The following is a 15,092-nucleotide window of genomic DNA, read 5'->3' on the forward strand; positions in this document are numbered from 1 at the left end:
TAGGGCCAGTTCAAATTAACTGTATTAAATTATGGAATGATTCACCTTGTCTGTTAAGAGCCAATTTTTTCTTAAGGACCTTGAGTAGTAAAGTTTCACAGATGTGAAAAACTTTGGATTGGCAGTCTGAAAATACTGGTTTAAAAGAAAAAGGTTTTTAAGAAGGAAAGTTAGGCAAGCAAAGCTGTGTTTTCTTAGAAACTAATCTAGCAGATCTATAGTCATATGAAAAAAATGCTCCAAATCACTATTGATTAGAGAAATGCAAATTAAAACAACTCTGAGGTACCACATCACACCTATCAGATTGGACAACATGACAAAACAGGAGAATGATAAATTTTGGAGATGTGGGAAAATTGGAACACTAATACATTGTGGGTGGAGCTGTGAACTGATCCAACCATTCTGGAAGAGCAATTTGGAACTATGCCCTAAAAACCATAAATCTGTGCATACCCTTTGACCTAGCAATACCACTTTTAGGTCTATATCCTAAAGAGATCATAAAAATGGGAAAAGGACCCACATGTACAAAGATATTTATAGCAGTTCTTTTTGCGGTGGCTAAGAGTTAGAAATAATGGGGATGTGCCCATCAACTGGGGAATGGCTGAACAAGTTGTGGTATACAAATGTAATGGAATATTATTGTTCCTTGAAATAATGACCAGGTGGACCTCAGAAAAACCTGGAAAGACTTACATGAACTAATGCTGAGTGAAGTGAGCAGAACCAGAAGACTGTACACAGTAACAGCAACACTGTTGCTAGACTTAGTTCTTCTCAGCAATGCAAGGATCGAAGACAACTCCAAAAAACTCATGATGGAAAATGCTATCCACATCCAGAAAAAGAACGATGGGGTCTGAATGCAGATCAAAACACACTATTTGTTCTCTCTTTTTTCTTGGTTTCTTCTTTCTTGTGGTTCCTCCCATTGGTTCTAACTCTTCTTTACAACATTACTAATGTAAAATATGTTTAATATAAATATATATGTAGAGCCTATATCAGATTGCATACTGTCTTGGAGGGGAAAGGGGAGGGAGAGGGGAAATTTAGAACTCAAAATCTTATGAAAATGAATGCTGAAAACTAAAAATAAATAATTAAAAAAAGAAAATGTTATCAAAGAGAAAAGTTATCTGTACAGATTTTCACAAAAGTATTATATGAAAATTAAAAAAGAAATGAAAACCTACATTTTTAATAATAGGGTTATGGTTAAATAAACTGAAGTATTGTATCACCATAACACAATGAAGAGAAATTCAAAGAAATCTTAAAAAGTCTATTAAATAATGCAAAGTGTAAAAGAACCAGACGGTCACAGGCTATGACCACTTATGAGGAAAAGCAAATGACAAAGGACAAATAAAGAATCCCAATTAGAAGGAATGACAGAAAAATGATATTCACTGTATACTGAAATAAATTTTAATGTAAGTAGTTAACAGTAAACAAGTTTAGTTGGCTATATCGATGCTCAATGTTAAGTTTCAATAAAACATTTTTTAAAGAGACAAATTCATGATAATTTTTCAATGATTTTGGTCTTTATGCCAGTCATTTCCCATCTACTTCCCTAAGCAAACTTTCCTTTGTGACAATTACAATTAAGTAAAAATATTTAATAGAGATCGTATCTGACAATTTATACATATTTCTTGCTAGCAGTTCACTCCCTCTCTGAGAGGAAGGATGTATGTTTCATTATCTGTTCTCTAGTACTTTCAATGTTCTTTCAATTACTCACAGTTTAACCTCCTTTTATATATCTTTTAATTTATATTGTTATAGTCACTGCAGACACTGTCCTGTCAATTCTGACTTAATTCACTCTCTATCAATTCATCCTAATCTTCCCATGTTTTCCAGAATTCCTCATATCTTAGTTCTTATTAGGACATTACTCTGTTGTATTCGGATATCACATTTTTCCAGCCACACCCCCAAATGATGGTCATTTATTGTTTTTACCTTTTTTGCTACCAAAAAATTGCCATAAATGTTTTAGCAAGTATTGAATCTTTACTTTATTTTCTACTTCCCTGGAATATATGCTCCGTAGTGGGGTGCTGGGTCAAAGCACATGGAGAGTACAATCACTTTTTTTGGGCATAATTCCAAACTGAAAACAAGAATTGTTCAACTACCAGAGATACACCAGTATGTCAGGTTGCCTGTCTTTTCATGGCCCCTGCATCGCTGTATGAACCTCAGAGTAGTTTTAATTTGCATTTCTTACTGTTCTGTTAGTGATTCAGAGAATGTTCTCATGTGATCACTTACAATTTCTAATTCTTATTTTGAAAACTATCCATTCTAGAAGCGGCTAGGTGGCATAGTGGATAGAACACTGGCCCTGGAGTCAGGAGGACCCAAGTTCAAATCCAGCCTCAGACACTTGACACTTCCTAGCTGCGTGACCCTGGGCAAGTCACTCAGCCCCAACTGCCTCACGAAAAAGAAAAAAAGAAAAAAGAAAACTATCAATTCCTTTGCCCAAGTATATACTGTGGAATGGTAGTTAGTTTAATGTACACACACATAGACATACGCAGACACACACACACGCTTTATGTTTTGAATATCAAGACTTTTTGTTTTGGTTGATATTTGAGGCAAATATTTTTCTGTACTTTCCACTACTTTAAGAAACTCACTGAAATGACTAGATTGGAAGAAAGAGTAAAAGGAAGATGGCAAGTACAATCTCCATTATTTATCATCCACCTGTGCAGGAGCTGACAGAACACTGTATGTAAAAACAATAACAAGAAGATAGTAACTTGCCCCGGACAGCTTCTAGCTGAATTTCATTGAAAAATATTAGAAGAATGAGATAACATTTGCAGATTTGTTTGTGGAAATAAAGGGTTTTATGATAGCAATTCAGGACTAGGTGACTGCCAGCATAAATTATAGAATGGTTATTGTTAGATATTTATTAATATAAATCATGCAAAAAATGAAAGAATTTGTGCAACACATCACTTCCGGCTGAAAAAATTTAGCACCTTGCAAATACCTAGGAGGCTAGTAGCATACAACAGAAACTCACTATTGGGGGCAGAGCCAAGTTGTCAGACTAAAAGCAGAGACTTGCTTGAGCTCTCCCCCAAACCCTTCCAAATACCTGTAAAAAATGGCTCTAAACAAATTCTAGAGCAGCAGAACCCACAAAAATGCAGAGTGAAACAAATTTCCAGCCCAAGCCAACCTGGATGGTTGATTGGAACCCGGCTACTGTGCTGGGAGAAGAACATAGCTCAGCGTGGTTGTGCAGGCAAAGACCAGGCCTCAGTCAACCTGGAGCAGGCCTCAGGGGACGGAATCGTGGGCAGCTGTGGCCATTTCCAGACTTCTCAACCCACAAATGCCAAAGACAACTTATAAAGTCAGTAAGAAGTCTGTGAACATGGTGACAGAGACCCAGCCCCAGTCCCAGTCCCGGCGCAGCCCTGGGGCAGTGGCTGCTTCCAGAGCTACCAGCCCACAGACTGAAAGGGAAATCGAGTGGCTGACCAGAGGGGGACTGCAGGGATCTCTTTGCTGGTGCTGAGGAGGATTCTCTTGCTTTGTCTGTGCTGGGATCTGGGTTGCAGTTCTGGGTGGCGATCCTGGGCTAGAAGGAGTGCTGGCAAGGTGGAGCTTGTAGTGAAGAAGAGGTAATCCTCCTCACAGTTCCAAGGCAGAAAATAGTGCTTGTGGTCACTCACAGACCAGAGCACAGGCCAGGAAAGGAGTAAAAACCTCACCTTTAAAGAACAGAAAATTTACAGGTCCATACAATTATCTCTGAAAACAGCTGCACAAAATCCCTGAAGCTTGGGACAGTACATTCTCCACAATGGAAGCAGACCCCTACCTTAACAAAGAGTTTAAAACTCAAGTAACTGGCTGGGAATGAGCAAACTATGCAGAAAAAGTCAGACCATACAGTCTTTCTTTGGTGACAAAGAAGATCAAAACATACAACCAAAAGAAGACAACAAAGTCCAAGCTCCTACATCCAAAGTCTCCAAGAAAAATATGAATTGGTCCCAGGCCATGGGGAGAGCTCAAAAAGGATTCTGAGGAGCAAGTAAGAGAAGTAGAAGAAAAACTGGGAAGAGAAATGAAAGTGATGCAACAAAATCATGAAAAACAAGTCAACAGCTTGCTAAAGGAGACCCAAAAAAATACTGAAAAAAAATAACACTTTAAAAAATAGTCTAACCCAAATGGCAAAAGAGGTCCAAAAAGCCAATGAGGAGAAGAATGCCTTAAAAAGCAGAATTGGCCAAATAGAAAAGGATGTCCAAAAGCTCACTGAAGAAAATACTTCCTTAAAAATTGGAATGGAGCAAATGGAAGCTAGCAACTTTATGAGAAATCAAGACATTGTAAAACAAAACCAAAAGAATGAAAAAATAGAAAACAATGTGAAATATCTCACTAGAAAAACAACTGACCTGGAAAATAGATCCAGGAGAGATAATTTAAAAATTATTGGACTATCTGAAAGCCATGATCAAAAAAAAGAGCTTAGATAGCATCTTTCAAGAAATTATCAACGAAAATTGCCCTGATATTCTAGAACCAGAGGGCAAAATAGAAATTGAAAGAAACTCACTATCTTTCAAGTAATGGCAGTCAACAATTCCCCATACTACAAATACAAGCTTCATATATCTTGGGATAACTCAAACAATAAGCTTGTCTGGAAATGGACCGTTATCTCAGACCAAAACACTGCTCATAATCATCTAGTGGTATCATTTTAATAAATGTCACCATGTCACATAATCTTCAAGCCAAATGTAATAAAAGCTTTTAAAACACTGAGACTCAGTAAAGGAACTCAAAACTGTGTCTGAAGAAGATGAGTCATGTGTCATCCTGTCTACTACTGGAGTTGTACAGGATGCTTTCAGTGGAGCTCCAGAAGATGAACATCTTTATTGAATTACAAAAAGCTGTTAATTTTATCTATCCATGAAAAACCCCATAAAATATTAAATGCAAAAGAGTAATAGCAGGATAGCTACTTTTCTCAGGACCATTTTTATGTAAACTCCATTAAAAATATGAGAATAAGATAATAATGCAGCATTCATTCACATATCACTGTAGAATTAACAAAAACAAATCTCTTCACAATAATTCCTGAAACAGGAAATGTAAACACAATCATCCCCAAACACATAGCTAACACGTGTCGAAAAAAAAAATTAGGACTAAAGTCCAGGCATCCTGACTCTTAGTTAGGCCTTCCTTCCACCATACCAACTGGAGTTCCAATTATGTAAAACTATGGTGTACAACTGGAGAAGAAGGAGAAGCCCTGATTCTGGTCTCAAAGGCCTGATTTCAAGTTGCCATTCACAACTTAGCCTAGGGCAAGTCACTGTCTGCCCTAGGCTTTAATTTCATCCTCTGTAAAATGAAGAGTTTGGATTAGACAGATCTCTAAGACTCCTCTTCAGCTCTAAATCTATGATCCTGGGAGACCTGGAATAGCTTTTACCATGGAACAACAACAAAGCTCCTCTTCTACAGCGTTACAGACACTTCAGACTTTATTCTCCTGCAAATATTAGTCCCGTACTGGTCTCTGGAAGAAATACTTTTTACCCACACTGGTACGGGCACATTCACAACCACCTTTTAATGTTGCTTTTGCTTAATTTTTATGAGTTTGTAATGTTACTTTAGTTTAGCTTGTTCTATGATTAATTTTGTTTGGGATTTTTTTTAAAAATTGAAAACCTCCATATACTCAAATATATCCTTCCTTTTAATCTAGCCATGATTCTTTCAGAGTTAGTAAACTTATTAGGAAACTTAATGGCATAAAATAAAACAACACAAAAAAAAGCACAGAAATCTTATCTTTTTAAAAATTTATTTATTTTTAGTTTCAACATTCACTTTCATAAAACATTGAGTTCTAAATCCCACTGCCCCCACAACGGCATGCAATCTGGTATAGGCTATACATGTACAATCATATTAAACATATTGCCCTATTAGTCATGTTATGAAAGAAGAATCAGAACAAAAGGGAAAAATCACAAAAAAGGAAAAAAAGAAAAAGAGAGAAAATTGTATGCTTCAATCTATAATCAGACTCCACAGTTCTTTCTTTGGATGTGGACAGCATTTTCCATCAGGAGTCTTTTGGAATTGTCTTAGATTACTGCATTGCTAAGAAGAGCTAAGTCTAACAAAATCAATATCACACAATATTACTGTTACTATGTACAATGTTCTCCTGGTTCTGCTCATTTCACTCAGCATCAGTTCATATAAGTTTTTCCAGGTTTTTCTGAAATCTGCTGCTCATCATTTCTTATGGAACAACAGTATTCCATTACACTCATATATTACAACTTGTTCAGTCATTCCTCAATTGAAGGGCATCCCTTCAATTTACAGGGATCTTAACTTCCTGAAGTCTAATCTCGTACGGATCTAATATAGATATTCTTCTTACTTCTTACACCTTTTCAATGACTCTCCTAGTCATTAAATCTGGTTCCTCCTTTAGGCAAAACTCAGATTAACTCAGTCAACAAGCATTTATTAACTGTGTGCTAGACACTGTTAAGCAATGGGGATACAAAAAAAAGGTAAAAGACAGTCTGCTTTCAAGGTGCTTACAGTCTTAATGGGGGAAAACATGCAAACAAACACATAAAAACAAGATAACCTAGAGACACTCAACAGAGGGAAGGCACTAGTTTTAAGGTGGATCAGGAAATATTTCTTTCAGAAGGTGGGATTTTAGCAGAGTATAGAAGGCAAGGGAAGTTAGGAGAAAGAAATAAGGAGAGAAAATTCTAGGCATGGGAGAAGTAAGTGATAAAACTCGAAATCAACTTATTAGAATCAGCCATCTGGTTCCTAATGGCTACACACATTTTAAGCCATAAACATCCACTGTCGAGTTCTCTATCTAGTTCTCGGAGACGTTCTTCTCTGGTTCTAATCTTATCACTACTGGAGTCCAGAAGAGAGGTCAAAAACAGAAGTATTAATTTGGAAACCAACACTTCATCAGTTATACCGTGTTCACATTCATGAACTACTCAATGATTACAGTGAAATAGTACTTTTAACAGGCTTGTCAGTAACATTTACCTCCAATGAGAAAAAAAATTGTGAATCTAAATCCAAATCCCAGAAATCTTTCTAGCAAGGCTGGATGTGAATTCTGTTTCATCCTAAGTTTAGGGTAAGCATGCAATTTTGAGCAAGGTCCTCATCAGAATGAAATGGCATTTTATTTGGGGGTGAGTTGTTATGCTGGGAAGCCAATTTTTATCAGGCTATCAACTTAAACTAGGCATACGTTATTATATTGTAAATTCCACATTATTAAGATCCTGACCCAGGAATTTATATGAAGAAACACATACTTACAAAGGTATTATTCGACTGAAGATATTTACACTAGTATAAAGGGATTAAAAGTAAATTATTTTAACATTGTCTTTGGATCAATGACTGACAGACATCGGATAATTATTTTTTAAAAAAATACTTAGAAACACAGAGTTATGGGTGGAAGGAACCTCAAAGGTCATCCAGTTCAACTTTCACATTTCACAGATAAAAAACTTAGGCACAGAATGGTGAAGTGATTTGTCCAAGACCATATTGCTAGAATGAGAGAGCTGGAACCCAGGACCTCTGACACTAAATTCAACACCCTTTTCACTTCACTAGTAACTGAATTTGAGTAGCATTATAATACTTGATGCACCACACACTACTAACTACATTCAGGAAGTATAATATAGAAGGAATAAATAAGAAAAACTGCAATAGACACTGATATAGTACTCTGTAAATTTTTGAATCCATACCTCACTGACCCTGTGAGATAGTGCAACTATTAATTGCATTTTACAAATTCAACTGAGGCTCAGAGAAATACTAATTTGATCAAAGCTTAGGACTTGAATCTGAATCTCTTTTGACTGTCTAATAGTGCCCCCATTACATCACTAAAACAAACAAACGAACAAACAAAAAAAACCGCACAATGCTACAGAAACATTAAATTGGAATCAAGAGACGTATGTTCTAAGGATGCCAATCATGTACTGTTTCTTACTGCTTCCATCTTTTGCTGGTAGAATACTTCTTTAACCTCTTCAGACCAAGCATTTGGACTAGATTTTAGAGTCCATTTCCAAGTGTTCTCTATACTCCCAAATGTATTCTTTCCCTACCCTGCTACTGAGTGGACACATGGTAAATTATTTGAGTTTGTGGGGATTCAATTCGAACCAGCTAGATCTGTTCTATATCTTTTTATCGGGGATATGAATAGCAAAGTTTGTAAACAGCCATGTTTGATGATCAAGTTGAATACTAACACTATTACAATGGTATCACTGGGCACACAGTATTATATTTCAATATAGACTCATTCAAAGATAGCTATATGGTGAAGTGGGTAGAGCACTGGGCCTGGAGTTAAGAAGACCTGAACTCAAATTTAGCCTCAGACATCTACTACCCATGCGACCGGGGGGAAGTCACTTAACTTCATTTGCCTCAATTTTTTCACGTGTAAAATCTGGAGAAGGAAATGGCAAATAACTCAAGTGTCTTGTGAGGCTCAAATGAAGTAATGGATACATAATCCTCTGTAAAGGCTGATACTAGATACATGCCACTGAATTTATTGAACATAACCAAAAGTGTTTTTTTTTTCCTCTTCCTAAATGGAGCCTATGAAATTGGTCAAAAATCCAAAAGTGGAATCAAAAAGCTCTTCATGAACTACATCTGCATGAACCCAATGTAGATAGAGAATGTTAACAATCACTGGACAAATGGTTGAGTCATGTGAATTTGTTTATAGAGACAAAGGGGTCTATGATGAGGTCATCACCACCAGAAATTACAGTAAGATTATCCTTAAACAACCTATACTTGCTGATCACCACTAGTCATAAATGGAAATGATAAAAAGAAGGGGGGAAAGAAAAACCTGTACAACATACCATTGCAGGCTGTAACAATTCAGTACCTATAAAATATCTAAGACACAATCTCCTGGCTATAATCAGATACAATACAAGCTTGCCACCTTTCACAAACTAAGAAAGATAAAAGGTTCTCATACCATAATTACTAAAATAAAAACATACTTGAGAATTAAATAAGCTGTACTGATTCTGGAACATTATTATGGATAAAACTGTGGCCCACAATTGCCTGGTTATAATATAAAAGACTGAATCTCAATTGCATATAGTGCTTCCATAAGAAATTTCTTCCCAGTATTTCTGGGGAAATGTATGTGTCTCCCTCTGCCCTGTCTCCCTCTGCCCTGCCCCCCTCCACCAAATCCTGTGAAAATTTAGGTGAGAAATCAAGAAGCACTGTGGTTCTCTGCAAGAATTCAAAGTTAACAATCAATAGAAAAACGTTATTGATGTCCACTTGAAATTAAGAGCAGGTGGGAAGGAAGGAGTCATGATCTAATTTTGTCTTGCTTATCTTAACTTCACAGCTCTGTCTGCAGAAAATGGTGAGTCATTCGTGCAAACAAAACAATAAGTTTATATGCATACAATACTTTAAATAAATCCTATGATTCTAAGAAATAACAAGTTTTGGAATCTAAATAAATTCTTAAATTGGAAATTTGAACATGTGACTCTCCATAGTGCTGTTAATCTTCCTAAAAGCTCTGAATGCCATGTTATTAAAATACTACCCAAAATATTCTCTGTCATTTTCTGGTGTTTAAATATTTACTACAGGCTACTGTTCTTTTAAAATACTATTAAAAGTAATATTTATTTATTTATTAAACATTTTTAGAGATAGGCACATTAAGGAGTAAAGATTATGAAGAATGCTTGAAGTATTTTATAAAAAGATAATAGGAAAAGTAATTTTAAATCACTGTCACAATACAGTGATGCATAAAAATAATAAATAATGCATTTATTATATTTTTCTATTAAACACAAAATCTCTGAGACTTTGGTTATGTATAACTTCAGCACAGAAAATGATTCACTATTATTTTATTATGGATGACTCATTATTTTAAAACATGTAAATAAAATGTGACAAAAAATAAAGAGTAACTTGTGATTCCTGGAATTTTCCTGAATCTTAAAGATTAATAATATCTGTAGAGAATTTGGAAACACTAAGTGCACACCATATATTTCTCTATTAATATACTTTTTTTCTACAAATTCTGATCTTTGCTCTGATTATACACAGGTAGTTGATTTAGGAACTCTTTAACAAGTCTTCTGTCTACTGAAACATAATCTATTCTGTTTTATGCATAGTATTTATGTAAAGTTGCAAAACACTGAGATTTTTGCTATTTAGTATTTAGTTGTTGTACTTATCAATTCTTTTCTTTAAAAAAAAAGTGCTCATGATATTAAAGGTGTGAAGCTTCCATAAGTCTATCAAGTTTCTGACTTATCTTATTTCTTCTTTCTGCACCAAGCTTTTCTACTTATTTCTCTCCTTCCTCAATATTTTCTTATCTTCCTGTTTGAGACACAGTATCAGACAGCATGTTAACTTAGAAAGTATTATTTGCATAATTTTTCTACTGCAAGCAAACCTGGAGCAGGCCTCAGAGGGCTGAATCTCGGGCAGCTGCGGAGGTTTCCAGATTCCTCAATCCACCAATGCCAAAGACAAATTAGAAGGTCAGTGGGAAAAGTCTGTTTCTGTCGGTGCCTGAGAAAGGAAGGAGGGGTTTCAGCTCCATTCCCCAAGAGCGTGGCCCTGTGGGGGGGAGCTGCTTCCCGAGCTTCCAGCCCACAGACTGAGGGGGAATCCAGTGGCTGATCAGAGAGGGATTGCAGGGATCTCTTTCCCAGTGCTGAGGCAGGGCATGTTTGCCCATGTTTGGATCTGGGCCACAGTTCTGGGTGGCGGTGAGGAGGAGCGCAGGCTTGGTGGAGCTTGTAGTGATTGCGGAGAGAAGCCCCTCCTCACGGTTACAGGACAGAAAGGAGTACTTGAAGTCGCAGGCCAGGAAAGGAGTAAACCCCTTGCCCCTTATCATACCACCTTGGAAGAACTGAAAATTTACAGGTCCCTACAAGTATCTCTGAAAACAGCTGTACAAACCCCCGAAGCTTGGGACAGTACATTCTCCACATTGGAAGCAGATTCATACCTTAACAAAGAGTTTAAAACTCAAGTAATTGGCCGGGATCATGAGCAAGCAGCACAAAAAGAGTCAGACTATATTATCTTACTTTGGTGAAAAAGAAGACCAAAATATACAACCAGAAGACAACAAAGGCAAAGCCCCTACATCCAAAGCCCTCCAGAAAAAATATGAATTGGTCCCAGGCCATGGAAGAGCTCAAAAACGATTTTGAGAAGCAAGTTAGAGTAGAGGAAAAACTGAGAGTGATGCTAAAGGAGACCCAAAAAAATACTGAAGAAAATAACACCTTAAAAAATAGCCTAACCCAAATGGCAAAAGAGGTCCAAAAAGCCAATGAGGAGAAAAATGCCCTAAAAAGCAAAATTGGCCAGATGGAAAAGGAAGTCCATTACTTACTGAAGAAAATACTTCCTTAAAAATTAGAATAGAGCAATTGGAAGATAGTGACTTTATGAGAAATCACGACACAGTAGAACAAATCCAAAAGAATGAAAAATTAGAAAACAGTGTGAAATATCTCATTGGAAAAACAACTGACCTGGAAAATAGATCCAGGAGAGAGAATTTAAAAATTATTGGACTATCTGAAAGCCATGATCAAAAAAAGAGCCTAGACATCATCTTTCAAGAAATTATCAAGGAAAACTGCCCTGATATTTTAGAACCAGAGGGCAAAATAGAAATTGAAAGAATCCACAGATCTCCTCCTGAAAGAGATCCCCAAAGGAAAACTCCTAGGAATATTGTAGCCAAATTCCAGAGTTCCCAGGTCAAGGAGAAAATATTACAAGCTGCCAGAAGGAAACAGTTCAAGTACTGTGGGAACACAATCAGGATAACACAAGATTTAGCAGCTTCTACATTAAAGGACCATAGGGCATGGAATATAATATTCTGGAGGGCAAAGGAGATAGGATTACAACCAAGAATCACCTACCCAGCAAAACTGAGTATAATCCTTCAGGGGAAAAAATGGTCATTCAGTGAAATAGAGGACTTTCAAGCATTCCTGATGAAAAGACCAGAGCTGAATAGAAAATTTGACTTTCAAATACAGGACTCAAGTGGAACATGAAGAGGTAAACAGGAAAGAGAAATCATAAGAGACTTATTAAGATTGAACTGTTTACATTCCTGCATGGAAAGATGATATTTATAACTCATGAGACCTTTGTCAGTATTAGGGTAGTTGGAGGAAAAAAATTATATGTATGTATATGTAGATAGATAGATAGAGGGCACAGGGTGAGCTGAAGATTAAGGGGTCATATCTGGAGAATAAAATTAAGGGATGAGAGAGGATTATATTTGGAGAAGAAGAAAGGGAGAGGTAGAATGGGGTAAAACAACAGAAAAGTCTCTTACAGTGGAAGGGGAAACAGGGGAAGGTGAGAGGGAATGAGTGAATCTTATTCTCATAGGATTTGGCTTAAGGAGGGAATAACATACACATTCAATTGGGTATGGAAATCTGTCTTACCCTACAGGAAAATAGGGGGGAAAGGGGACAAGAGAGCAGGGGGATGATAGAGAGGAGGGCAGATTGGGAAAGGGGTTAATCAGAAGTAAATACTTCTGAGGAGAGACAGGATCAAAAGAAAGAATAGAATAAATGGGAGGGCAGGATAGGATTAAGGGAAATAGAGTTAGTTTTTCACAACATGTCTACTATGGACATGTTTTGCATAACTGCACATGTACAACTTATATTGAGTTGCTTGCCTTTTCAATGAGGGTGGGTGGGGAGGGAGGAAGAGAGAAAATTTGAAACCTAAAGTTTTAAAAACATATGTTTAAAAAAAATGTTTTCACATGCTACTGGGAAATAAATACAGGAAATGGGGTACAGAAGTCTATCCTGCCCTACAGGAAAACAGAAGGGGAAGGGGATAAGAGAAGGGGAGAGAGATAGAAGAGAGGACAGAGTAGGGGAAGGGATATTCAGAATGCATGCCATCTTGGGGTGGGGGGAGGGGGAGATGGGGTGAAAATTTGGAACTCAAAAACTTGTGGAAGGGAATGTTGAAAACTAAAAATAAATAAATTTATATTAAAGAAATGAAAAAAATAATTTTTCTACTTCATCCTCAGTAACTGGTGTTGATAAATAAGGTGCAATTATTTTCATGGTAGTGCTTTTACAAATATTTGTTATCAGTACTACAACATGAGATGACCAAATATCTCATGAAATAATGTTTCTTGTTGCTTTTGTATATTCAATAAAACCAATTCTGCTGACTTTCTTTGCATAAGGAGTACCTTCTATTTATCTGAAACTTCCTTCTGATTTCATTTATATATACAATGTCAAGATCAATGATTTATCTCCTCTAGCAGTACATTCATTCACTTGTTGGTCACTGGAAGAAGAGCTCACATGTGTAGCACTAACAGAGTTTATAGACTATTTAATGATTGTATAACTCTTAACATCTCTGACCCTTTCCCTACCACTCTGCCACCATCACTAAAGAAACAGAGGGGAAGCTACACAGGTTTAAGGGTCACTTTAAATACTTCATTTGTTTCACTGGTTACCATGGCCAAAAAATTCATTGCTGAGTGGCCCCCCTACTGGTTATGAGCCTTTCCATACTTGTCAAGCAGTGAGACATGGTGAACAAGAGCAACACAGGTTGAGAACAGAAGGATGATGGAAGGTTATAAATAATGTTGCCTCCTAAAGCCAGTGATAAGCAGTGGAAAGAAACACAAGTTTATAGAAAGCTTAGCAAGAAACCCAATTAAGTCAAATTACCTTATACTATAGACAAAGCTAGAAAGACAGATGGGTGAAATATGTAAAAGTTCTGTCCAACTCTACTCCTTCAATGATAGCACCACCACTCTTACTACATAATTCCTAATGTGCTTCTTGAGGAAGCAGAAATGACCCTGAAAAAAACAAAAATGGTCAAAAAGGAAAATATCCATCCATATCTATTTTCCCATTTACATAAATGTTTTTATAGCACACACACACACACACACACACACACACACACACACAGGATATCCTTGATAGGGCTATTAGAAGTGGAAAAGTAGGAACTCACAAGCCACAGTTCATGTTAGACCATATCTTAACCACCATACAATTAAGTGAAAAATGTAGAGACTATAAGATCTACTGTGTATATGGTGACTTAAAAAACCCACAAGTATTTTAGAGCAAAATCCTAAATTAAAGGTGCCCCTTTACCAAGTTGAACCCCATGCATATCAGAACATTAGAAGATTCTGATACAAAAGAAATAACTTTTATCAAATGAGGTTTAAAATAGGAGGAGGCATGCTTGCCAAAGGTGTTGGTCAGTCATGGAGGAGTATCCAAAAGAGTACAAACTGAAGAAGGAGTCTCTAGTTAGAAGGAGTGGAAAGGAGTTCCTGCAGATGCTACTATTTGTAGGTGACACTTTGTTCCAAAACCTAGATCATACATGGGAGATCCTCTCAAATGAGATTCGTAATCATCCACAAGGGAAAACCTATGTAGATACGGAATGCCTATTTGATATACAGATAGGTGAACAGGAAATGGAGCTCTTGTATCAATATATCTATTTCAGACAGATCCTGTAAATGGATAAGATGAGCCTGAAATGAAAAAGGGGAGAATGGGCTGAGAAATTATCAAGTTTTTTTCAGTGACCCTGAACTTCTTCCTGAAACAAATTTCCACCTTTTATCATCAATATCTTTTCAGTGACACTGTATGGTTTTCAAGTCACAGGACACTAATCTCTGAAGCACAGAATTTTAGAATCACCTAACATGAGAGGTAAATTATCAAAACATACCAGCTGCAACACAAAGAATTAAGCAGAAATGACATTATCAAAGAAATATATGATCAAATAAGATACAATGGATATGTGAGTATGAGAATAATTGATGGGACAGCTTGCATGCTCCTCTGGCA

General features: G+C 36.6%; 1 protein-coding gene across 6 annotated transcripts in view; it reads right to left on the reverse strand.

Moving 5' to 3' along the window:
* Positions 1–15,092, reverse strand: part of KIF2A (kinesin family member 2A) — a 101,144-nt gene that overhangs the window by 62,087 nt on the left and 23,965 nt on the right. Inside the window, exon 2 of one of the 6 annotated variants that reach the window (XM_078153176.1) lies at positions 10,607–10,725. The exons of the other annotated variants lie outside the window; for them this stretch is intronic. The gene's annotated coding sequence lies outside the window, so the exon portion shown is untranslated. The remainder of the gene's footprint in view (positions 1–10,606; positions 10,726–15,092) is intronic. 6 annotated transcript variants of the gene reach the window in all.

The sequence above is a fragment of the Phascolarctos cinereus genome, unplaced genomic scaffold (genome assembly GCF_003287225.1).
Source record: "Phascolarctos cinereus isolate Bilbo 61053 unplaced genomic scaffold, phaCin_HiC Scaffold_4;HRSCAF=312, whole genome shotgun sequence".
Taxonomy (NCBI): Eukaryota; Metazoa; Chordata; class Mammalia; order Diprotodontia; family Phascolarctidae; genus Phascolarctos; species Phascolarctos cinereus.